Source organism: Rhinatrema bivittatum, chromosome 13 (genome assembly GCF_901001135.1).
Source record: "Rhinatrema bivittatum chromosome 13, aRhiBiv1.1, whole genome shotgun sequence".
Lineage (NCBI taxonomy): Eukaryota > Metazoa > Chordata > Amphibia > Gymnophiona > Rhinatrematidae > Rhinatrema > Rhinatrema bivittatum.
Genome location: NC_042627.1, coordinates 73,957,259 through 73,982,939, shown reverse-complemented (window position 1 = coordinate 73,982,939; position 25,681 = coordinate 73,957,259). Strand labels below are relative to the sequence as shown.

General features: G+C 41.9%; 2 long non-coding RNA genes across 5 annotated transcripts in view; one reads left to right on the top strand and one right to left on the bottom strand.

Moving 5' to 3' along the window:
• Nucleotides 1-25,681, bottom strand: part of LOC115075403 — a 563,078-nt gene that overhangs the window by 485,260 nt on the left and 52,137 nt on the right. The gene's annotated exons all lie outside the window — the stretch shown is intronic.
• LOC115075402 overlaps nt 1-25,681 on the top strand; it is a 112,952-nt gene that overhangs the window by 81,361 nt on the left and 5,910 nt on the right. The window contains exons 3-4 of one of the 2 annotated variants that reach the window (XR_003852485.1): nt 3,420-3,453; nt 9,819-9,907. This is a non-coding gene — a long non-coding RNA (uncharacterized LOC115075402). The remainder of the gene's footprint in view (nt 1-3,419; nt 3,454-9,818; nt 9,908-25,681) is intronic. The other variant, XR_003852484.1, reaches the window with a different exon arrangement.

The following is a 25,681-nucleotide window of genomic DNA, read 5'->3' as shown; positions in this document are numbered from 1 at the left end:
CCCTTCTAAAATGTTTAGGAACCAGGATATTAAAGGAAGCTGACATTTTTCTCACCTATGGTGTAAGCAACACAAAATTGACCAGGTGTTTGGAACACAACACTGGGGCCTGATGTACTACAGAGGGCTTTTTCTCCAGGGGGGGGGGCTATGTACCTAAGTAGGGATGTGCATTTGCTGTACCCAAATGAGTCCATTTTAGTTCGTTCTGAATGGACTCATTCTGAGAAATCGAAAAAATGACTGAGATTTTTAATTTCTGTAAATAGTGTGCATCCCTACTTACCCCATTTGAAGATTCTAAGAGAGAAAGGGGCAGGCCAAGCCACAGTCGCTCCTGCCCCCTCCAGCTGCAACTTAAAAATGGTGCCAGTCTCAGGACCAGAGAGGCCAAATTGATTTATGGCCATAAAGCAATAAGGCCGTAAAACCTGTTTCATGGCTGTAATGCTTGACGGCCATATTGCTTTCTGATGAAAACAACTTGGCGCCAGGCGGCCCTGAGACTGGAGGTCATTTTTAAATCACAGCAGGTGGGGAAGGAGCGACTGGGACTTGCTCCTGCCACTTTCTACTTTAGAAACCCCAAACGGCATAAGTAGGGGATGGGGGGGGGGGGGGGGGTATCTTTGTATTCTGGCTTTTTTAAAAAAATTCAATGTTTATTTCAGGAGGGCAAACAAATGCAACTGAACTAAATATTAATCAAGAGGAATCTACCCCCCCTAAAAAAAAAACAAAAACCAAACTGAAATGGAAAAAAAAAACTAAACAGAAATGTTCTCCTAACACATCCCTAGTGCGAAACATTTTTCCCACAGACATAATGGGATTGATATTCAAAACGTGAGTCAACTGGTAAGATAACCAGGTCAATTCTCTCAATTATCTTTACATGGTTAAGAACATGGGTCAGACCGAGGTTCTATCAAGCCCAGCATCCTTTTTCAGTGGCCAATCCAGGATACAAGTGCCTGCTTATTCAATTACATGGACCCAGCTAGATGTGTAGCGAATATCTGGCAAAATCTGGCCCCTCAAAATCTGAGCAGTAGACTTTGGCCTGCTATTTTCATGGCCAGGGTTACCTGGCTAAACTAAGCAGGTTAGGATTATATGTCAGCTAAATGTTTTTAAACCTGCCCCGGCAGACAGGCCTCTGACTCATCCCCTTTGTAACCTGGACACATGTCTGCAGTTTGCAATCTTAACTGCCCAAATCTGAGCCTCTCACAGGGGTTGAATTTTTAAATGGATAGATTTACCCAGCTAAAACTCAAGGTAAATCTTTGAATATTGACTCCGAAGAGGGCGGTTTTCAAATACATTTTCCTGGGTAATTAGCCGGTTTCTGGGAAAAATCCCTGTGGGTGAAACTTCCCTCCGTTCAGGGGTTTAAAGGGGTTTAGGTGCATGCAGGGCTTTTAAAATTCACTTTGTAATGCCTGTCAGGGGTAGGCAACTCTGTTCCTCGCATACCACACACAAGTCTGGCTCTCAGGATATCCACAGTGAATCTGCATGAGATATAATTTGCATACAATAGAAGCAGTGCATACAAATATTCTGAATCTCGTGTGGATTATTATGGATTAGGCAGGTGCATTCATTTGAAACAAATGGGTAAAATGCGATGAGTGAGACCATTTTTCTTTCATTCGTGGGCCCCCAAAACAAATGGAGGAGGAACACAATTGAAACAACAATTTTAATTTCATTTGTTTATGTTTCACATTCAAGTCTGTGGCCTATTGGAAGGTGCTGCAGTGGACTAGTGAGTATAGCAAGCAAGAAGTTCCTGCGTGAGGTGGTAGCCAGGACAGAATTGAGGTGGGCGAAAAGGATAAGTAGACAGGACTGAGAACCAAGCAAGGTGAAGTTGTCCTACTCCTGCCATAGCCCAGACTCTACACATTAGGGTTTTTGATGCCACTTTGCTTTGCTGCTAATACCTCCTTATGCTACACTTGGGTATCTTCATGCCACTCTGCCTAGTGGCGGCCCTGCCCCTGATGCTACTCTTAGGGGTCTTGCTGATACACTGCCTTGCTGCTATATCCCTTCTGCTAGTCATTGGGGTCTTGCCGCCATTCTTCCCTGTTGCTTTACCCTCTTATGCTACACCTTGGGGACTTTGCTGCCACTCTGCCTTGCCACCATACCCAGACTCTACACTTTGGAGTGATCTTGCCACTGTGAGTGGTGCTGTGGGGTATTCATGCCACTACTTGTGCTGCATCGCTCCTCTGGCAATGCATGGGGTTTTTTTCTGTACCTTTTCCTGCTTTGTTACCCACTTCCTGGTGCCTTATGATGTTAATGCCTCTCTTGGGGCCAGGTTGACCTTTTTGGGCCGTCTTCAGCCCCTTAGCAAACATGGAGAAAAACTCTCTATATTGTGCTTTAGTGAACAGCAATTTCAGAACAGTAGACTTACTATGAAAAATACTACAAGCATTTCAGTAATTCTTTAAACATTTTAAAAATTGCCCATCTTACTAAATTCAAATAAAACAAGGAAATCACTTAGAAAAAGGTACATGGATCTCCAAAACCCATTGTAACATACAGATTTGCTATGCAAGTTGTAAATAAATAGGGCTTCCAGTTTATAGGCATGAATTAATGCAATGCCTTCCTGATATTTGTTATTAATATTTTAAAACATTTTATTACATTCATAGAATCATATTGATTTCACAGCCTTTGTAATTGCTTGATGATTGAATTAATTTAATGGCTATTGGCTGTAAGTGCAGAAATCAATTACACAGTTCAGTTTCTAACGATATAAGATAGAATGCAAAAGCCGAAACAATGTATAAACACAACCCTGGGTTTTGCAGGGACATGCTTATTGCTTAGCACAAGGAAATAGTACATTTGTTGAGTGCATTCCATTTATAATGTCCTTTTATTAAAATAATGAATGCTAATCAAAATACTTTTTGCATCTATCAACCTGTGCTCTTAAGTATACACAGCTAACGACATTGTATTCAGTATTAGACCTGGGAATATATTGAATGCTACCATTTATCTTCACAGTTGTGGCTTTTTATTTCTTTTCACAATTACATTTCAGATTTTCCTATCTCTCCCTACAGTTATTTGACCCTTTTTGCTTTAGAGCAAGGTAACACTTTAAAAAAAAATAAAGACACCCGTTGAAGTGCCTCAAGCCTTTAACTTTTCAAAGGTTGGTGTATGTATGGATCCATGAAAGAGGAGAAAGCGAAGACCCAAAGCGGACTTTATCAAGTTTGTTAAACTGATCGGACACGTTTGCAGATTTTTTTTTTACAGTTTTATTGAGCCTGATGCACATCACGTGCCCATCAATAGCAAAGCATTAAAGAGAATGCATTTTCCGATTACGATATCGGAACAATAACATTGTTTCTCAATGTTCCATATAGATGCAGAGAAAGAATGCTACAGGAAAGAAAACAGGTGAGATGCAACAAGTGCGTTTTCACATGACATGCTGTTTATGAGGCCACCCCTTATCTGTGATAATTCACCTGCTCCCACATTATCATTTGAGGTCCTTTGGTACAGGATTATCACAGAATGTGACCCCAAACCATGGAATGGAAACCTTTATCATTACAACAGAACTGCATGCAACACTTACTTTAATGGATTTAATCACTGAGTTTTTTTGGCTCCAAAGGAAAGTTTCCTTTCCCAAAGTGCCTGTTTCACCTCCTATTAAGAAGCATTAGCAACTTGTACGTGGTGCTGTTTTGACAGTGAACCAGCAAAGGCTGAGTAATACATTGTCTTAGGAATCCAATAGTCTCCAGGTGAGCAGTCACATACGCCACAATTCAAAGCGGGGAAGGCATAATCATCCATGAAGCCCGACTATTAGGTATAGGAAGGTTAGAGTTATATCTGTAATATCCTGCAGAAATCCATGGAGAACAATTATAAAAGTACAATATCCTGTTCACGAAACCCAGGCCGTGTGAAAGCAAAATGGCCCCGTTTCTAAATAATAACAGCCTTTCACAGGTCAGAACTGATATCCACATTACTCTGTGAGCTGTCAACCAAGCTTTAAAGGAACCAGGCATGTCCCCGTTAATTTCTTACACAGCTTTCTCCTCGTAGGATGGAGCATCTTTGGAGCAGGCAGAACACGTGGCTGCTAAATTGCTCAAAATCTATTTTACTACCTGTGGGAAAACAAGGGAACAGAGCTGAGAGAAGAAGCAAAAGCCAAGAAAGCTTCATTTCTGAAGACAATGCTGAAGAAACTCGGGAAGGGGGCTCTCTTTATATAGCACCACACTGAGTGACAAAATGGTAGCTGTCATAATGTGCCAGTTAGCATGTCCAATATGAAACGATTGTTTAGTGTCCCGCGGGACTAGAAGAGAGAAACGTGACAAAGAACAAAGAACTTGGATCAATAATGCTTGGAAGAAATAAGACAGAGAAGGTTATTTACTCTGCATTGATCCGTTACTGCAGTAGCGTAAACTTGGCCTGTGTGTGTGTGTGGTTTTTTTTTTTTTTTCGTTAACCTTTAAGCTTGAGATTACTCACAAGCAACCAGGGAACCCAACTAACAGGTGTAGATTAAGGATCGAAGGAGGTCATCTTACCTCTGTCACCACTAGGCACCCATGTAACAACATCCCTGAAGAAATTTAAACATCAATAACTATAATCAGAGCAAATTTATCAAGCTTGGCCCTAGTGTTTTTTTGCTGAGAGGCCCAGCAGTGTCCAGTCAACTTGCCCTAGCTAAAGCTCAATTGATTTGGACATTTTTTTACTAGAGTTGATTATCAATACTGACACAGTAAATTTGTTAGCTTCTAAGTGCCAGGCTAGTGGTTGCTACTGGAGCCTTTAAAGAAAAAGTGCCTGGAGCTGAGCTGACTAAATACGAACCTAAGAAGCCAGCACGGACAGAAATGCTATACAAAGTATTTGACCAGGAGTTGTGGAATTGGAGTTTTAAGAGGTCCTCAATCTGGGACTTCTGAGATTCTTGGATCTCTAATTAAGCCAGCTAGATTAGCGTCCCAATGGAAAAAGTTTTTAAGTTAGGCTAAGAAAGCTGTTTCTACAGCCTACTGTCTTATGATATAATGTTGTTATCATGCTGTTTGGTATCTAAACAATTTTAGATTTGCACTAGGAGCCCAGCTGGAATGAAACTGCAAAACTTCCTGTTTTTGAGGGATGAAAAACACGTTTTTAAGTTGAGAAGAAGAAAAACATCACATGATGCTTTCTTCAAAATGGAGGCATTAAGAGATACGTGACTTTTGAGGCCTAGGATGGCCCGAAAAGGGATACATGGCCTTATAATGTAAATTGGGAAATAAATAGATGATTGGGTTGGGAATGGTAGACCGGACCCATGTTTGGTTAGGGGCATAGCAATTGAACATTAGAATATGATGCAAGTAAATACATAAGGACAGTGCAACATATTGACTGGGTTTGATATGTATTCAATGAAATGTATGATTTATATCACTGTTTGCAAGTGCTTGGAGATTGAGAACAGCTTTAGGGATCGCCACTGGTTCTCTCTTGATATCTTTTAAATAAAATAAGAAAAAAAGAGAAGTTGTGGTCTGATGTGAAATGTTTCTTTTAAATTACTTTAATTTGGACATAGCCCGTAACCATTAGCTGTTCTCCTAGAGGAGTTGGTAGCAGGGGATTTTGCCCTTAAAAAAGGCCCATTTTGGTAACAGGAAATGACATGGTCTACCTAGTGCACCTGTCCTTTTGATAAGGCCTAGCATGCATGTTTTCAGTTTGGCTCTGGGTACCCAAGATATATTTTTCAGTTTCAGTTCGGTGAATGAGTTACGCTGAACTGAAAACATGAGCGAGATATCCAGAGAACAATTTTCAACCATGGAGGCAGGCGCCTAGATCACTGGGTCTGAGGTTTATCCTTGGATAGAGCAGCTAAAGACAGCAATGCACATTCAGAAAGCAGCCAGGAATTCCTGGGGGCATGTTCAAGGGGTCAGGAAAGAGATATAAGTGTGCAGTTTCTCCCAGAGAAAACCCAGAAGCTGCACAAGTAGGGACTAACTCCATGGGTATTTTTGGACCTGTGAAGTTTTTCGTTGAATACTGGCTAAAGGTGCCGTGGTATACGAGAGAATCCGTGGACTCTGGTGCTTTGCGGCTTATTAGAATTTGCGCCCAGACATCTAATTCTCATGTGCAAGATTACAATTTTATCCTCACAGCTACCAAAAAATTGTGATTTAAACACAGCTTGTACGTAATTTATTGCTTAGACCAGCAATTCTCAACCGGTATATCGCGGCTCCCGGTTCCCACTGCCCTGGTTGTACTTCCCTTCTCCCTTTTTCCTGCCCCTGCGAGCCAATGGGAAGCCTGCTCCCTTCCTGCCCCCACTGCCCAATGGGAAGCCTCCTCCCTTCTTCTTGCCCCCACAGGCCACTGGGAAGCCTCCTTTCTTCCTGCCCCCCCCCCCCCCCACTGCACAATGGGAAGCCTCCTCCATTCTTCCTGCCCCCGCGCAGGCCAATCAGAAGCCTTCTCCCTCCTAACTGCCAGTGGGAGTAGGAAGAAGGGAGGAAGCCTCTGATTGGCTGGTGAGGTTAGGAAGAAGGGGAATTGCATAGCCCGGGGTGGGAAGGTTTGAGGGGGGCTGGAAGGAGTGGCTGTGAAGAGGAAGCTCGACCCTAACCAAGGAAGGTCGCCATGGGAGTCCATCCCCATGGCGGTGAAAAAGAAGGCCCAACAGAGTAAAGCCACGGCGGAACTGGAGCCCATCCCTGCAGCGAAGGAAGAAAAGGTTTGACAGTGAGGCCCAATGCATACATGTGAGAATGGGAGCCTGGGTTTTGGGGGTGGGTGTGAATGGGAGCCTGGGTGTGGGGGTGGGGGTGAATGGGAGCCTGGGTGTGTGGTATGACTGATTGTGGGCCCTAAGAAGAGAACTGTGAGGACAGAGCTTCAGCAGGCACTTCTGGTGAGTGCTATTGGCCTGGAAGGGAAAGGAGTAGGAGAGTTGCTGGAGAGGGTAAGTAAAGGAGGCTTTTTAAATGTATTTTTCTTGATTGACTGCCATTTTAATTATTTGGTATTATGCGATGTGTCTGCTGTTTGAAATATTTTATTGATATTTGGACAATTTTTTATAATTTTTATGAGTTTTTAATTGTTGGATGTTTTTCAGTTCAGTAGCTGTTTTGAAACATTTATTAGTATAGTTTTACAATTATTTCTGTGTGGGCCTCTATAGCAGCTTGGCTTATTCTGTTTTCCTAATAGGAGGCATATTAGTGTTTAGGGCCTGGTTAAATATTTGTAGTGTTGACTTTTCATAGGTAGGGTTGTTACTGTTTGAGTGTGTTCCATATTACAGGTGTAACTTTGTGCATTATTGCAGATCCTAGGACTAGGTTAGGTGCTATATTTCTCTAGGTTCGCACTGCATGCAGAGTGGCTGTTTTGGTTTTCCATTCCAGTTTGTCTCCGTCTTTATAATTTGTGATCTTTGTGTACTTGGTGAAGGTCAGTTCTAGGTGTGTGACAAAGGTGAGGTATTTTATTAGCATGCGGCATTTGTATTAATCTTATTTGTTGTGTTTTCTCAATAGGGTATGCATTAGTGGTAAATAACTGTCTTTTCATAAGGAAGGCTATTGTGCATGGCATAAAAGGGAGTTTGTTTTGCTTTTACTGAGATGTCAGCAGAACCAGAATATCTTTTTTGTATGGTGAGTTGTATGGGTAATGCCCTAGTTCTGCTCTGACCCATTGCTGGGGGTCGAGGGGGTTCCCGGGATGCAGAGTGCACGTTTACATTTAGCCCTGTGACTGTCACATGTTCAGTGTGTCACGCATGTGAGAACCATCTGTCAGGTGTGTCCTGGTCGAAAAAAGATTGAGAACCACTGGCTTAGACCATGATACTTAATTAGCCCACATAGTGGCAAACTAGGAGAGTGCTTTTAGTGTCTGGATGTTTCAAATAAATTTATTTAGTGATACTGTAACTGTATCCCCACTCACAGAACCATTCACAATAAGGAGAACTGTCCATACACACACACATACAGAGGGCCTGAATTTAAAAAGCATTTACATGCTTAAAATCGAGTTTTACACATGTAAATACACTTTACTCGTATAAGTGGGCTTTTAAAAATTGCGACAATATATGCCATTGAATTGTCCATAGGTTTTACAAACGTAAGTGGACTTTACATGTGTAAATGATATCATGGGAAGCGCTCACCTAAATCTTACCTCGCAACTCAGCCTTCACACATCAAAAAGACCTATCAGATATAATTATAAAGGTTCTTTATATGCTCCCCCGATTAAAACTTCGCTAGCAAAACGAGCACTCTCCACTGCCGGGCCCTCCCTATGGAACTCATTACCACCAGATCTTCGACTTGAAACCTGCCATCTTACCTTCAAGAAAAACCTCAAAACGTGGCTCTTCCGACAAGCCTATCCGGAATCGCAGGAACACTTCGACACAGGTCAAAGAGCAAAATAGCACAATATAAAGTCCACTACCAACCTTATACTCTTAGGACATTCAGGACCTTATCTGGACAGTCCACCCACTTGCTATGAAAAACCATCTCTTGAAGCATCAGCTTCTAGCTCATGCTCTTCCCATAGTTATTTCTTTCAACATTGATCACTATCACCTGTAAACCCCGACCGGTACAATTCAACCTTACCTACCAAAGTTATCGTATCATCTATTCTTGTTATTTTGACGAACTTTTTTGTCGTCTATTTTATTTTATATATCTTTTTTACGTTTAACATTTAATAATTTTTGACCTACGTTCTTTTGTTAAATAATTTGTCGATTGTTTAATGTTACGCTGCACGTTCTCTGTTCAATACTTTGTCTATTGTTTAATGTAACGCCTTACCGGCGACAGTTTTGTTATATGGAAACCGACTTGATTTGATATGTATATCGAGAATGTCGGTATATAAAAACCCTAAATAAATAAATAAATGACTTTTGAAAATTGATATCAGCGTGTTACGTTATGTGCGAAACTCCTTTGAAAATTCACCTGTGTGCATTAGTGCTGACTGATTCCACACACAAAAAAAACTGTTAGGGATGGGCATTCAGAAGTAGCAAAATAGGAAATGAGATGAAATTTCCTGTTTCATTTCAGATTGTTTTCAAAATGGAACAAGTTCAATTTTGACAAAATTTTGTCAGGATCTTGTTTCGTTTTCAAAACCTATTAAGAAATAAAAGTCAACAGTTGGGCCTAAGCCCAGGCTAGAAGCCGGTTCCTTGTGTAGGGAATAGGTCGAGACCCAAATCAGAGGTCCTGACCTACGCCTGAGTGCGACGCCAGAATCTCAGCCTAGACCCTTGCCCGTTGCTGAGGCCTAAGACGAGTCCCGAGCAAAAGCCCAGGCCCAGGAAATTTCCTGATGATCTCCCCACTCATACTTACCAAAATATTATGAATCTTTGGCAAAAAATAAATCATAGGAACTATTGGATGAGATACCATTAAGAAATCCCTCTCTTTGGTGATAAGGTAATGACAGTCATGTGCCGTTTGTATCAATTTCCCAATTATTGTTTGTAATTGTTAAGTCGGATCATTCAATAGACGCAAGTAAACAGAAGTATCATTTAATTGGGGTTGAATCTCCCTAAAATATCTTTCTTTATCTTGTATGACAAGTGCACCACCTTTATCAGCTAATCTTATCACAATCTCAGAATTTGCTTGAAGAGATGAGATCGCTCACCATTCAGCCGAGGATAAATTGGACATTTTTTTTTTTATATGTAGGACAAAGATGACAATTTACAATCCACCACCCTAGAGAAAGCTGCAAGTGATGGCATCAACAGTTCCCAGAGGTAGCCATGTGGAAAAAGGTATATCTTGCATGACACAAATTTATGTAGTTTGCTGAGAATCATCTTTATGTAAATCAATTTGTGAAGAAAAACGTAAGCTAAGACGCATGATTTATTTCTTGGATATTAATATTTTTAATGGGGGCCATTTTGAATTTTCCATCTTCAGGAAACCAACAGATTGTAATACGCTTCTTTGGTTTGACAGTTGTCATCCGCATCACTTGGAAAAAAAAATGTATCGATGGGACAGTTTCTTCGATTGCGCAGATTATGCTCATCATTGTCAGAATATAAAATGCAAGCAAACAAGATGGTAACAGGATTTCTGCATGGAGACTATCCCTTGTCTTGCTTGAAAAAAGCGTATAAATGTGCCTGTTTTGCAAACTGAGAACTTTTACTTTCACTGCAGAAGAAAGAACCCCTTAAGAGACTCTTGTGTGTTATTCCATTTTCACCACAAGCCAATGCTGTTGGTCGCAGAATTTCGGAATGTTGGCCTTACTTATTGTTCATTCCATTCTCACATCACCACCAATGTTTGCATACAAGCAAGCCAAGAATTTGAGCGATTATTTAGTGCGGTCACATGTCACTTTTTAAATTAATTTTTTAATGTATTTATTTTAAGTTTATTTTTAAATGTATTTAAAGTATTTTAATGGGAATTGAATATCCTGTTTTGTCATTATTTTAAACAGAAGAATTGGTCTGAGTGGCAGTTGTTTAATCACATGACTTGCTTCAGCATCTCGCCGCCATCTTATTACACTTTCCTGATTATTTTTCATTGTTAGTCTTGTTGCAAATTTCCTGAGGAAGATTGTATGAAACATCGATGTTGGGATCTGCTTTTCTAATACTATTGCCACTTAGTATTGAGATCTGCTGGAATTACATTTTCATAGTTTCATTTGGAAAGTTAAGTTTGCGTTGAAAACCTATGGCTATGTTCCATGAGTGACAAATGTGGCATCTTTTAAAAACACAAATTATGCAAATGAAATATTTTTTAAAAAACTAAAAAGACTTTTTTTGTTGGCATATGATGACGTGTGGAGGTCTTCACTTAAAACATTTATGGTGAAGCTCCACGTTTGATGCCACTTTATGTTACGCCCCTCACGTCCGATCCAAAGTGACTCCAGCATAGCCTCCCACACCATGGTGTTCCAAGGACTCGGGATAGAACTTCCTGTGACTCTGGACTTCCTCTTATAGGTCTCCTAGCCAGGACTTCCTGTGGCGCTAGCTGATGACATCACATCCCCCATCAGTATATAAGGAAGTCCTTTATAATTAGCCAGTGCCTCAGTAACAGGTCTCCTGGTGCCCTTGTGTTCCAGTGCAAGTTGCTTTCCTTGTCTTCTTCTTGCCTGTGCCTTGTTCTGTGATCCTTGTCTTGATTCCCTGTGTTGTCCTACCTGCTCTGTGCTCTGCTCCTTCTCTGGTTCCCTGCCTGTTTGCTCTTGTTCCAGGCCCTACCTGTTTTATTCCTTGCTTGTCTTGTTGGCCTTGTCTGACCTGTTTGTTTTGGACTGACTACCTGGATCCTGACCCTGGCCTGGTCCCTGACCTTCTATTGTCTGCTATCTGTCTCTACCTCTGGCCTGTTACCCATTCTGTTGTCTGAAGCCTGCTTCAACCTCTGGCCTGTTATCCATTCTACTGTCTACTATCTGCTGCCTGCCACAATCCTTGCTCAGATCGGACTCTCGCTCAGCCCAGCCCTAAGGACCCACTTAAGTCCTGCTGGCTGCCAGAACCCAAGGGATCAACCTGCAGGGGCGGCAGCTAGTATAGGTGAAGCTCCAGTTGGTCCCGCCTATGGGCTTTTCTGCCAGCTGCTGGAGTGGGCCTAGCGAACTCGCTCACTAGGTGGTGCCAAGCATATTGTAGCCACAAGGGTCTGCTTCCTTTGACAGTGTTACACTTTAAGATTAAAATTATATATATATATATATATATATATTTTTTTTTTTTAGTTTTTGTACTATCTCATATTCACATTTTTGATTTGGAGGGTTTTTTTTTAATATACGTGGGATATACGCTACTTGTAAATTTTGTTCCACTGTACAATGGTGACACCTAATGGCTGGGTTTGAGGCCCCTAATTGCAGGGTACCTGAATGAACCCTGATGCATAATCACTGCAATAACTGGACTAAAAAGTATGTTATCAAAATGGAAGGGGAAAACTCTCCAGGTAGTTGCAAATGAAGGCTTGTAGCTCCAGATCCCATCACTGGTTCTGACTGAACAAAGAAGCAGGAAGAAACTGCCAGGTTAAAAAAAAAAATGAAATCAGGAAATTGTTTCTCACTCTAGTTGTCTTGAGGTTTTGGGTTTTTTTTAAGTTTTACAGTCAGATTTTATTGTGATCCAAGAATATCACTGAGGCAAATGGCTCCCCTGACTCATTGGGTATGTCTGTACAAAGAAGCATAAAAAGGTCTAGGAATGTAATATGATATCTGAAAATTGCTTAAATGCAGTACTAAAGTATTGGTTTAAATAAATGTAAGACTCTACAATTCATCTCTGGAAGACAAATTGGAGTTAAGTAGGCTTACCTCACCCAGAGGCCTTGTCCACACTGACCTATTCTCTTGTATTGGCCAGTTGGAGATTTGGCAGGCATCCCAGAAGTCAGTGCCATCCAAACTCTCCATCTATCATTACAACAGTCAAGAATATGGCACTTTCCTGACAGGGTGTGGGCGGATGTTCCCTCTCTTACCATATGCTGGGAATTGTTAGTTGCTTATCCCTGCCAAGGCTCGTTATATTTCATGCCAACGAAGCAGACCATTTTTATACCCTGCCAGTTGCAATGCACTGGTAGCTTTTTTTTGTGCATTTCAAATTTCCTAGAGAACAATATTACAACTGATGGCATGGCACTGCGGAAGGAAGTATGGGGCTTCTCCATATCTCACCATCACGGCTTCTTCATTTGGCGAATCTAGAAAAAGGATACCTCATTTCCTTACTGAATCTGGGGAAAAGCTGACCAGCTTCGATGTGGATTTTCCATTTATTCACCAATTTGCAGCAAATCATGCGACTCTTCAATCTCTCACGAACATTCGTTGATTTGAGGGGTTTTTGTTTTACAGTTCAAACTATGACATCATAGATTCCTGTGTGGTGATGATGTCGTGTCTCAGAGAAGAACCTTATCCGAGCAATCTACAGTTGCCGTGCAACAGACATAATAGAACTGAGTACCTCTCAAACATAGTCCCACAGGGAAAGGCCATAATGAATAAGCAATATATAATGAATCAATCCCACTGTCTTATCCTCTTCATTACTGACATGTACCGTACGGCAAGACCATGGACGAAAAAGCAACAACAGATTGACCATCGATCAAGAACCAGATAGCGCCCCTCTGAATGGGCCTTACTGATTAATCACAGGCCTGAACAGTTTCCCTTTTTTTTTTTTTTTTTCATTTGCAATAAAAACTTTATTTGTTTGTTTGAGTTTGCAAGGAAGCCATCATGTCCGCGAGTGAGTACTTACCTTTTCACTATGCCTCTTCATGCCCCCCCCCCCCTCCAACATGGGTCCCTGTTTCAAATGTATGGGGGGGAATCACATAAGTTTAGAAGGATGTTGCATACATTGCATTCGCTTTGTTTTGTGGCGGGGACTCCCAGGTCCAAACAGCCCGAGAGGAAGCAAAGAGAGGCTGATGTAGTGGAAAGAGGAGGGCGAGGCTGGAAGTGAAGAACGCCTTTGGAAATGTTGTGCATTCTTTAAGTGCACCTTTGTTGGCTGTGTGTTTTAACCTGCAGTTGCACCAGCTGTACTGAAATTACATAAGGATTTAAATAGATTAGAAAGGGGCCCACGTTCATGGGGGTCTGAGTATATTTCCCTTACCAATTACATTTGGAAAGTTTTACACTGCCCTGTGTCATGGAAAGATACAGTGAGGACTGAAAGGCAATTTGCCGCCCTGTTTTCCAGAGAAAACATAGCATGTGGCTCCTACGAGCCCCGGGTTTACTGGGCTTTCTATAGGCGTGCGTGACTCTGGAAGCCGCCCTGAAACCCTCACTTTTTTTACATCATCAATGCACTTTCCTTCGTTTTCTGCTATTGTGCAGCAACGGGGGGAAAAAGATTTGCTACAGTGGCAAAAAAAACCCCTTTTAAAATCCAAATTACAAAGAAAATACCTTTCTTCAGATGAAGTACAGAGAAGGAAGGATTGAAGTGTTGAAAAACCAAGGCCATTGCTTTATTGCGTTTATATTTTTCTTGTCAGGTGCTTTGAAGCGGCCATATATCCTACTTGAAACAAAATTAAATGTTAGTGAGAGCAGGAAGTCAGACCTTTGTGCAGGAAAGGTGAAAAATTACTCAGAGATATGTTGTCAAACTGTCCTCATTTTGCAGAAAAAAAAAATGTGGGGTAGTTACAGAATTAACCTGCACCTGAGTGAGTGCCTTCAGTCTCCCACTGTCTTCTCCACTTATCCTCTGTCTCTGACTGCCCCCGTTGATTCAGAGGAACTTAGCTTGTGGCGGAAGATGGAACGGAATCAGAAACCAAAGCATCACTTCTTTGATTAACAAATCATTTTTTCTCCGGCCTATGTTTTCCCTGAAGCAAGGGGGTGGTCACTCGAAAAGCAAACTCTCTGGGGACAATTATCCAAGGGATTTCTTGCGGATAAATCCATACAGAAATCCCCTTTGCAAAATGCCTCCACGCCCAGTTTGAGGAAAAAAAACGATGTGTTGCCTGGGCAGGCCAGGGGTATCCCAGGGGTACTTCCCAGCAGGGAGTCTGCACCTGCAAACTCCGTAGGTACTTCTGCACCCAGCACCCTCCTTTGGGGAAGGGAATTTCAAAGGAATCTTTTCCCTTGAAAATCAACTTGAAGGCCCATGGCTATAGAGTTACCTGCAGGCCACCAAGCACTGCAGGGAGCTTTAGGACTTGTGTGCAACTCTTCACTCTTACTACACCGAGGGCAATGCTCTCACTTTGCCGGGACTTCTACCCCCTCCCTACTTTCAGAAAGAAGATATATTTTTTTTTTCTATATTCAAAAAAAAATCTTCTGTTTCTAGTTTTCATAAAGGGCTGGATTCACCCGAATTTGAGGTTTGCAAATCCTGGCCCTGATCCAATACGGTACGTTGGACTGCGTGCACAGTTAGAAGTGCAAATGTTTCTGTTTGCAGACTTTGCTCTTGATGCAGCAAGGAATTTTGCATGCAAAAAAAAAAGTGTGCAAGAATGAGCATACCCCCATTTAAATTCTAGGTTAATGAAGGCATTAGCAGAGAGATGCATAGGCTTAACCTATGGTTTTTTTTAATGCTGGAAATGTTAGACCTGGATAGAGCTGGAGTACAGTTTATTCATGCTAATGTTAGTCTATGAGGCTGAACCTGGTTCACGGTGTGGGGCTCCGGGACTCGGAACCTTGTGGCTACATGTGCCTATTTTTTTACTTTAGGGGAGCTGGGCCACCTTGCGTGGCGGCCTGAGGTTGAGACGGGGGGTGAGCCCTGACCCCTGCTCAACCTTTTCTCAAACCATGGGGTTTTTTTTTTGGGGGGGGGGGGGGGCTGGGCTGGCCCTTTAAATGTGTGATGGGCCAGCCGAGGCTCCTCATTCAGCTGCGATAAAATATTTGCATCAGATTGCCTAGTACTGACCTTCTTTGCATGCATTTGTATTATTCATGCTTTTCAATTGCATGCAAAGGAGGTCATGATAATAGAATGGCAGGCAGATGCAAAATATCACATGGTATACGCTGTTTAACGCGTGTTCGAGCACTACTGTGGCTTGATGCATCTCCCAGATAGAAGGTTATATTAACATGTTCCTTTGAAAATAGCCCTGAAATTGTTTTTGTGCTCATAAACCTTGTTTTATGCACAAAGGACACTACTGGCACAAAATATATTTTCAGTGCTGAAAAGTATGTTTTCTGTGCATAAATTATATTGCACTAAGCATGTCTTCTGTTGCACATTTTCAGGTTAGTATGCCTTTTTAAACTCCTGATACATTAGCATACCATTAGCTTACCAGGAGTGAACTCCATTTTTGCCAAGTTTGTAAAGAAAATATGCCCTAACATTTAGCTGACATTGTGTACTCACATTGTCATTAGAACATCATTCTCTAACTTTGGTGAATAAAAGTAATCCTATACCATATGAAAAAATCATTGGTCAGGGGCCCTGAATATCTGAAATTAACATTCTCCTTTGTGCAGGTTTTTGGATTCAATGATCTTGAGTTTGACTACCCCAAACCAAATAAGCCTGATACTTCACTTTCAATGCATATCCAGTGTAGATCTCTGCTTCAACGGCAGGGGGGGATATGAAGAAAAGATTATTTATATTCAGACAACAACCAACAAGGACTGATTTACATAATCTGGGTAAACAAATAAGCATGGGTGTAGCATGCTTGTTACGGCGGTTACTACCCCAAACCAATTAAGCCTGATACTTCACTTAGATGCAGTTATAGCACTGCTCTCTACATTAATGGCGGGGGTGGAAGGGAATTGGAACCAAAAGGGTACTAAGGGCGAAGAATAACAGATAAGTATGAGGAAAAAAAAACAAGTGTGAAAGCTTGCTGGGCAGACTGGATGGGCCGTTTGGTCTTCTTCTGCTGTCATTTCTATGTTTATGTGTTTCTATGTTTGCTCGGTGAAAGAACTATGCAAGAAAACTTTATGTGTGCATTAGATTGTTTGCTAATGATAATTTGCAAGTAGTTATACTGCAGTGTTCTGGCCCAAACAAGCCAGCCTTGTAAAGGAGTACAGTTTCTGGCCTGAGGGTTTCAAGGTATACAGAAGTATCTGCATATTTATAAGAATGTGTGTGCAGAGAGAAGTGCATTAATGGAGCATCAATGGTCATTTTTCCTCTCATGCTCCAAATAGCTTTCTTTATGTAAAAATGAATATTTTCATTTGTTTTTTTGCAAAGTATCTACCTTTATGACTGTTGCCATTTGCTCTTTCCCACCCCAAATCCCTCCTCTTATACTATTTATCCTCCAGAAACTGAAAACATTTTGAGTGGCTTCCCTCCTAAAAATGTATTGCATGAAGAAAAGCGCTCTGTTTGACAACAAAAATGAGCTGAAGGTCAATTTTCGGGGTCTGTAGACTTCCATGTTCAATCTAAGTATTTTTCATCTCTGTGCTTTGCTTGCTTAACTTAGTAGAATACTTGCGTATAATTTTGCTTGTGTTGGCACTTTTAAGGTGCAGATTCACGAAGGCTATTTACAAGATGCCAAGGGATGTCAAATCCTGAACACGTGTATCTCTCCTCTGATGGTTGACTGACAGCCGAAACGGTTTTACGTCCTATCCTATCCATTTGCTAATGCTGAATGTTTGTTTGTTTTTTGTTTTAGACACAGGATTTTTTTTTTCTATTCAGAGGAATTGTTATGGTTCTTTACACTGATGTTCAAAAAAAGGGGCTGACATCTCTATATGAGGGTGGGGAAGCCACAACCGGGGCTGTGCTCTGCCTCCGGATTCCAAGGGTGGCCCAGAGAGAGAGAGTGGAGTCTGGGCGGTGGACCAGTGACCACAATAAAAAATAATTTAAAAAAAGGATGGGGGTCATGTGTGCAAATAAGGGGGTTACCTGCTGCCCTGAATGCTAATACAGTATTGGTCAAATATCGTGTATGCAGTTGATGTCTATCATCTAAAAGGCTTAACTGTTTGTTCACCTACGGTTAACCAGCAGCACATTTTGTCATAGCCATGTGTCCAATTTGTTGTCAGCCACCCACAGAAGGCAAAGCAGCATGCCGATCCAGGACTGGGTGGCAGTTAATTTTTCTCATATTCTTAAGGGTATTGGCTGGTCTCACTGTAGGGCATGGTTAGGTTATAGCTCCCAGGTAGTGTTTCCTATTTACACGCCCCGACATGCACCCGGGTCCTCTGCCGCCTAACTTTACTTCTGCTTTGGACGGTGGGTACGCAATAAAATAAAAAATATATAGGCTACTTAACAGGGTTTAGGGGGGGTCTGGCCTAACAGGATGAAAGGTAGACAAAGTAACGGGGGGGGGGGGAGGGGTTAAGAAGGCCGATTGGTTAATTGGGCGAACTAGGAATGAACTGGAAAAATGGGCTCTAGCATTGGCACATGTGTCCAGTGAAATCCCCCCCTTTACACGAGCAAGGCGGCATTTGCCTGCACATGCGTGTCAATACGAAATCGTGCACACATGTACGCTGGAATAGCCAATTTTAAAACACGTGCGTGGATGTTTTAAAATCGCCCCATCCATGTGCGTGTTGCTGGCGAACGAGCACACGTGTGTCTGTGTGCGGCTCTCAAAATCTACCTCTTTGTGTCCAGTTCAGCCGGCAATGTTTATTTGTGGCAGCCAATTTTACAGGATAAAGCTGAATGGGTATTTACAGCTGTCCAGGAAAAGGGCAGCTTTATGGGGATGAGACAAAAGCCTGCCATCCTGCCAACTGCAAAGTATAATTGGCAGATGCCATTATCAGGCATGAACTTCATATGGTTTCCAGAGTCTGTTGAAATGATCACGATTTGTCAAATCAATGGCTAACGCCCTTCCTTAATACTGGTATTAGGCAAAAGAAGAGAGTCTCTTTCTGATGTTAAGAAGAGGTGCTTGAAAATTCTTCTTGAGCAGGCCAGTGAGACTCAATAAAATTGGTGCTATTTCAGTATCCTTCTGCCTCAATTGCTTGGTCTCTGATTATATAGTGGGCATTTTAAAGATCTTTGCTTTCTCCATTTGATTCACAGAATTGTGTTTGGTACTGGCACTTCTATCCGCCATGATGATCTTGTGTTTTCTCCTTTACCACAGGGCTTGGCGTTTTAGCATTGATCGACTTAGCAGATGGAATAGGAACGGGGTAGTCATGTTTGAGCATGGCGTAAACATACAAATGGTGGCGGCTATTCATAAAAAGGCCAAAAATATTCAGACAGGTGTGCAAGTGGTCATCTTTACTATGAGCACTGAGTGATTTGTTACAATCTCCAGCACCCGTGCTACATTCAGTCATCAGATTCTAGCCTGGACGCACAAGTATGGAGTATCAATGACCATGTTGCCAATAACGTAATAGTCGGTGCTGATATGGTAATATAATGGACTTTTCAGCTACGCATAGTGTTTGAATAGGGTAAGCCATTTGCTTTGCAGTGCTAGTGCTGCTATCCTTCTCAGCATGAAGCTACCCGATAAAGTAAAAACCTGGGCACAACAACAACAAAAAAAAAAAAGGTATGACTTGGCACACAGAGCATCAGCCTTGATCAAAGCAGACATTGATTCAGAGCAAGCCAGAGCATTTCTCATTATATCTGAAGTCTCATTTGTATCTGTTGTTTGCTGGAGTTTTGTGGTGGTTCCCATCTGCAGCAACTTTGGTTGGTTCTGCATTTGTCTTCATGTTGATGGGATGCTCACCATTGTGATGGGGGCCTTGATGATTCACATGCTAGGCTTATTACTGCTGCCTGGTCTGTCCCAGGGAGGTGGGATTCAGTTGCTGTATCTTTTCACCATCTAGAGGTGCTTCCCATTCCCGGTCACATGGATGAACTTGGCAGAAGCATCTGTTTCATGAGTGGAGCTGCTCTATTTTCATTGGTCCCTACAAATCGCTGGGGATTATCAGCCGCACTTGCCACTTACTGGCTTGCTCTCTCATGGATGCCTCTGGCAGTGGCACGTGTGCTGCTTAGCCTTTTTCTGACAGTGCACATGTATTAACATTCACATGCTTGGCCATGTTCTTTAAATCTGCTGCCAGCTAATTTTGCCCTCTCTCTCTTTAACAGGTCACTTATTGTGATCCAGGTAACTGTCCTCTGATGTGGCCTGCTTATGGCCAGGGGTTCTTGCGTCACTTTGCCTTTGTGACTGACTGCTCAGGCATGTCAACCCCGCAGTTGCCAAAACAGTTCTCTGGATGTGTGCCTCTGTTTTCTCAGCTAATGCCTAATCACTATCAGATTTCCACATTGGGTGGCAGTCAGTGCCCTGCCTCCAGCAAATGTATGTCAGCAATTTTCTGCATGTCATCTTTATTTCTTTTTCAGCATGTCATTTATAGCATCCAGGCAGCTGTTACATGTTTCAACTTGCCCCTAGCAGAAGGGTGTGTGTCACTTGGCTTTCAGACAGCACACACACACACACATACTAGGGTCCTTATACATTGTAATGTTGTGACATTCACTTTTATTCTTTGTTTAGTATTTATTGCATCTGAGCATTTGGTCTGGTTTGTTGCAGTTCCGGAGTGAATTGGTCAGCTTCTGTAGCTCTCTCGTCTTTAGAAGAGAGTGCTGCATCGATTGGTGCCTCTGTGCCAGCCCTATCTTGAGTCGTGCAGATATTCTTGCGGATGAAGAAAGCAAAGATGTGGATTGTCAGGTGTGTCACAGACAACATGCTACCTGTTCAGAAATAGCACACATATGAAGTATTCTGTGATGGCCTCCAGCGATAATAGCAGGTCCGTACTGTAGGACATCTAGAATAATGCTTACAGGAGAGATACAGTAGCGGGAAAAAGTATCCCATCAGCATCACAGATCCAAACATAAGACCATAGTCTTAGGGAGAAAAAGTGAGAGATCAATAGTATTGGATGTCCAATACAGCACAAAAGAAAGGAATCACAGCCAACCAGCTATATGGCACATACTAAAGAGTAGTATGACTAAGTAGAAAACAAACCCTTATCAAGGTCATAAATTATGTGATGTATCAGAGTAGACTTGCTGAACAAGGAGATTGTTGGGTGCAGAGACCCTGCAGTAATCAATATAATTACTATTCTGTAGTGCAAGGTTGCACAAGAGATGGTCATGATCAATTATGTGATGTGCCAGAACTGACCTGCCAAAAAAACAGAACACTGGGTCCATTGACCCTGCAATAATAATAATTATTATTATTATACAAGGCAAGGCTTTAAGAGCTGCTGGAACTGTGGGAAGATACTAAGTCTGCATAACAAACTCAGTGAGATGATATTATTACTGTGTTGCTTTTAAAAGTTTTCCTTAAAGCTTGACTACTTGTACTAGAGAGAAGCCCTGAAATGCACTTCCCTAATAAGATCAGCCACCCAGTTTGACAATGATGCCTCACTGAGTGCCACTGTAAAGGAAGGAACCCCTACCCTGAGTGAGAGAAGCAGTCAGCTTTCACTCTGAGATGAATAAATATTGACTAGCTCTGCAAGGGATGATGTCAAATTTCAGTGGTATGTCCTTTCCAGGTATTAGCCATCAGTGCAGAAGAGGGAATGGATCGCTCAAGCAGGCATGCTTGTTCCTCAGCCCTCTGGAGCTGTAGGAAGAGTTAATGAGAAGGAGCTCAGTGATGAAGGGTGGTTGCCTCAGGCACAAGCTGCGTCCAGGCCATACCTTGACTGGAATGCACATGAAAGACCAGTAACACTTGTTCTGGATTCTATATGGTTGGCCCTTGCCATATTAGAGTGGTCTTTGTTGCCATCTAAGGGGAAAACATAGTGTTCAAAAACTAAGGAAGGTCACCCTGGGAGATTAACTTTGAAAAAATTAAAATTAAGGTGTTGAAGATGTCTAATTTGTCCCTAATTCAGGATGATAGGATTATACACAGATAGATGAAGAACTTTTAAACGTTAACTGAACACCTCAATTTATGGCTTCGGAATTTTCCATACTTGTCTGCTGCCTCAGCACAAGATATGCTTAAGCGATACAGTACCTGTTGGAAGTACTGTAATTCATTTTTTAAGGGACCCGTCCTCTCAATATTTACTATTTTCCATCTGGGGCCTTTTATCGATGGATAGACTTACTGGAGAGATTGTCCAGTAATGATCCTTGTGACTTTGGTGTTTCAATAAGATTGCCATGCATTATTTTCTTTGCAATTTTGTCAGAAACAGAAGATGTTTCTTGGTCAGAAGATTTGAGCCTTTCCAGTTTTATGCAACAGCTGTCAAGATCAAATAAAGAAGTTTATTTCTTGTGCCATGAACTAAGCTCCATAGTTGCTGAGATGTTTCTTAGGTGCCCTTTGCAAATGCCTAATTAAATTTAATAATGATAGATACTGTATATTTTATATGACCCTGGACATTTGAAAAGTATTATGCATTAAAAGACTCTTGCTCAAGGTGATGGTGTCAGTGTGGAGCACCTGGTACTGTATTTAACACAATGGGGATTATCAACCCACAATGATTCCTCCTTCCAGTAGCATGTTGATCTTTTCTTTGATATTCACTGTATTTTCTCCCTTTCCCTCATTGCTTCAAGGGGCACTCCTCCCTGTTTTTTGGAACTAAATATTAGTGCAATTAATATAATTTTTGCTTACTCAATCTAAAGGTTTGTATAATTATTTGTGGTCTTCTGCTACTGCACTGTTTTGCCTTTTGTGTTTATGTTTGAAATCGCTATAAATAAGCAAATATAGTTTTGTTTTGTTTTGTTTTTTTGGAGGGGCTACGATTAATTCCAAAATATATACAATATTCGGTACCTGCTCTCTTAGGCAAGCCAAAAAACCTGTAAGTGGTACTAGTTTTCCTATCAGCCCTCAAGAGGACTGTGGCAGCCCGGTGTGTTATTAATGGATAAAATCTTAAGCAGCAGCCAACCCCTAAGGTGAACCCTATGCATTTAAAACATTTCATCAGACAGCTAAGTATATTTTTTTTCTCTCTCAGCACAGCGGATATCTCTACTTCCACCACTCAATAGATACTGATAGAGGAGAGCAATAGCCAAGCTCACTAATGTGAAAATTGATGGTATGAGTTCTTCACCGAAATATAAACAGCCCTGTGTTCCTTAAGTGTCAATGTTTATGGGCACTCTAGCTAGGCAGTCTGGTGGATTAACCCTAGAATTAGCTGGAAAAAGGGATGTGAATGCTCCTATCCAATCAGTCAGCAAAGGAGTTTGTTCTGACAGTGAATGAGAACCACCACTGAACTCTTATCTGCAGAAAAACCCATCTGCATTTTGCCATTTGCTAATACAGGGGACAATAATCAGAACAACCCTCATTGGTGCAAACTCCTTAAACACTTTTACCCACAAGTTTGAATGAAAATTCAAAGCAAAAGACTGTCCAGGCAGTCTGTAGCCAGATTACATCCACTGTCTATTCATGCAACTTTTCCGTTGGAAATAATTTGCATGATTTTGATTATGCAAAACTACATGCATTGTTCCAGCCTTCTCCTCCTCCAGGACCAATTGTGCATACTTTTACTCATGGACATGTTGGGCAAATAAAATCACCGATTTCCAGGAGCAAAATGCTAGTTTATCTGCAAAGGGGCTTTCATCACTGCCCTCATTGTGATTAATGAACAAGGGATACAAGGAGGGTAGAGTGAAGGGAAAAGGTAGAATAATTTGAAACTGGCTTGTGCCATATAAAGGATGTGCATTCATTAAAAAATGTGCTTCCATTCGTTTAATTCATTTGGGCACCTAGCACGTATCTAAGAAATGGACAAATGTGTGCACAAAATGAATCGTGTGCACATACATCTAAAGGGCGCCTATATAGGTGCACACCATTCCTTGTGCATACGTTCATCCATTCGTTAGGTATGCACTAAACATCCAATCCAAACGAATGAAACGAAAAGACGCACAAATCCACATCCCTAGTGCCATATGGGGGCAATTTTCAAACTATCCACATTGAGACAAAGTTTGTGGGTGCCATTTACCCATGGACTTTGTAACAATTTTCAAAGAGAAAGTAGGTGCATTCTTTCACTTTGAAAGCTACAAAAGTGCCCATGGATACTTATACCTGATTTTTGTGTGTGTTCCTTTTTCATGGAAAATAGCACACATAGATGCGAAAATGCAAACTATGCGTGCTATTTTCCTCTCTCATCCTGGAAAGACCTATCAGTGATGCTAAAACTTTACATATTGCGCAACAATGCGCACATTTTTAGCACATTGAAGGAGGGCTATTTTCAGATTGCCAGCCAACTTGGGTAAAACTCATTTTACTGCATAATTTCCTCTGAAAATTACCTTCAAAGTAGCAAGGTCAATCAGCTTTAATAAAAGCCGCCTACTAATGGCTTGACGCTTCTTAAGCTAAGAAGATTTTAGTCACGGTGTAACCTCCTGTGATTGCTCGTATTCAAGAAAATTTTTAATGGGCTACGAGCGTAAATTTCGGGGTTTACGTGCCTGGCCGGGCCTAGGGTGCCATGCATGCAGGTATTTTACAACGGACCTGCCCATGCGCGTAAATCCCGGTACGTGCCAAAGTGTTGGGCCTCTCCAAAGGGGCGGGCTGGGGCGGGGCAGGGGGGGGCGGGCCAGGACAGCACCATTCGACACTGTCCCAGGAAAGCACGCACTGGTAGCCTGCTGGCGCGCGGAGATTACTTCTGCTCCAGAGGAGCAGTAAGTACTAAAATAAAAAAATTGGGGGATAGTTAGGTTAGGTTTAGGGGTCAGGGAGGAGAGGGGAAGAGGGAGGGAGGTTAGGTAATGGTGTAGGGAAGTTCCCTCCCAGTCCGCTCCTTAATTGGAGCGGACTGGGAAGGAACTAGGGAAGGCACGATTGCGTCACCACGAGTATTTTGCAAAAAATTCTCCCCCTGCATGCTCCGCCCGAACATGCGCCCACGGATTTTAAAATCCGGTGCACATGTGCGCGAGGCCATTAGGTTATATAAAATGCATGCGCCGGCACACGCATGTTATTAAATTGGCGTGTCCATGTGCGTGTGCGCTGCTTTTAAAATCGACCTGATTGGTTTGTTCTAGCCACCTTATTCAGAAGGCAATAATGATCTAGCCAGGTGTTTATTGAGCCTGCTCCAGTAGGTGGCAGTCTTGGGCTTATGCAACTTTGGATGCACACTGCAAGAGCTCTGAGTGATGCAGCTTGCTAGCTTAGAGGTTTCAGCTCCCTGCTGAGTGAGATTAAGCCATCATCATTCCATTGAACGTCTGGCTCTGGAGGAGTACTCTAGACCAGAAGTGGCCATCCTGTGACTCAGGAGCCACATATGGCTCTTTAATGTGCAAAATGTGGCTTCTGCCCTCCTGGCCACATGGCAACTAAGCAGCACTGCAGAGCACATGAGAGGAAGGGACAGAGTAGGAAGCACACACAATAGTGAGCAATATGGAGTTGATCCAAGAAGGTTAAGTACAGGAATCGGAAAAATTCAAGGACTGATATCTATTAAAGAAATCATCAATTACCTTTCTTTGTTGCCAATAAATTAATTTGTTGTGCCTCTTGTGTGCAATAAAATCATGTATCTTGTGTGCAATAAAATCTTGTGTGCAATAAAATCATGTATCTCAGGAAGAGTTGGGCTCTGTACTTGATTTCACTAGAGCGATATATGATCACATCTTGGGGGAACTATCTGTATTTTTTAGCAGAAAAAAATGACAAGATCCAATAGCAAGTCAGATCAACTTATTGGTAGAATAACCCATTGGTCCAGCAGGCAATTACCCTGGTAACAGGCTACAATACCGCTTAGCAACTCATGCTAACACCATTGGTCAACCCTGGTCCTCGAACTTCCCCAATAGATTTGAATTTCCAGTTCACCTAAAATATGCAAATTTATTTGGGTATTAGACAATGTGAATGATGTCGTTTCATGACTGTTCATTTTGGATATTCTGAAATTAGAGATTGGGGCAGGTGTGCCCAACCCTGGTCCTCAAGAGCCACATGCAGAT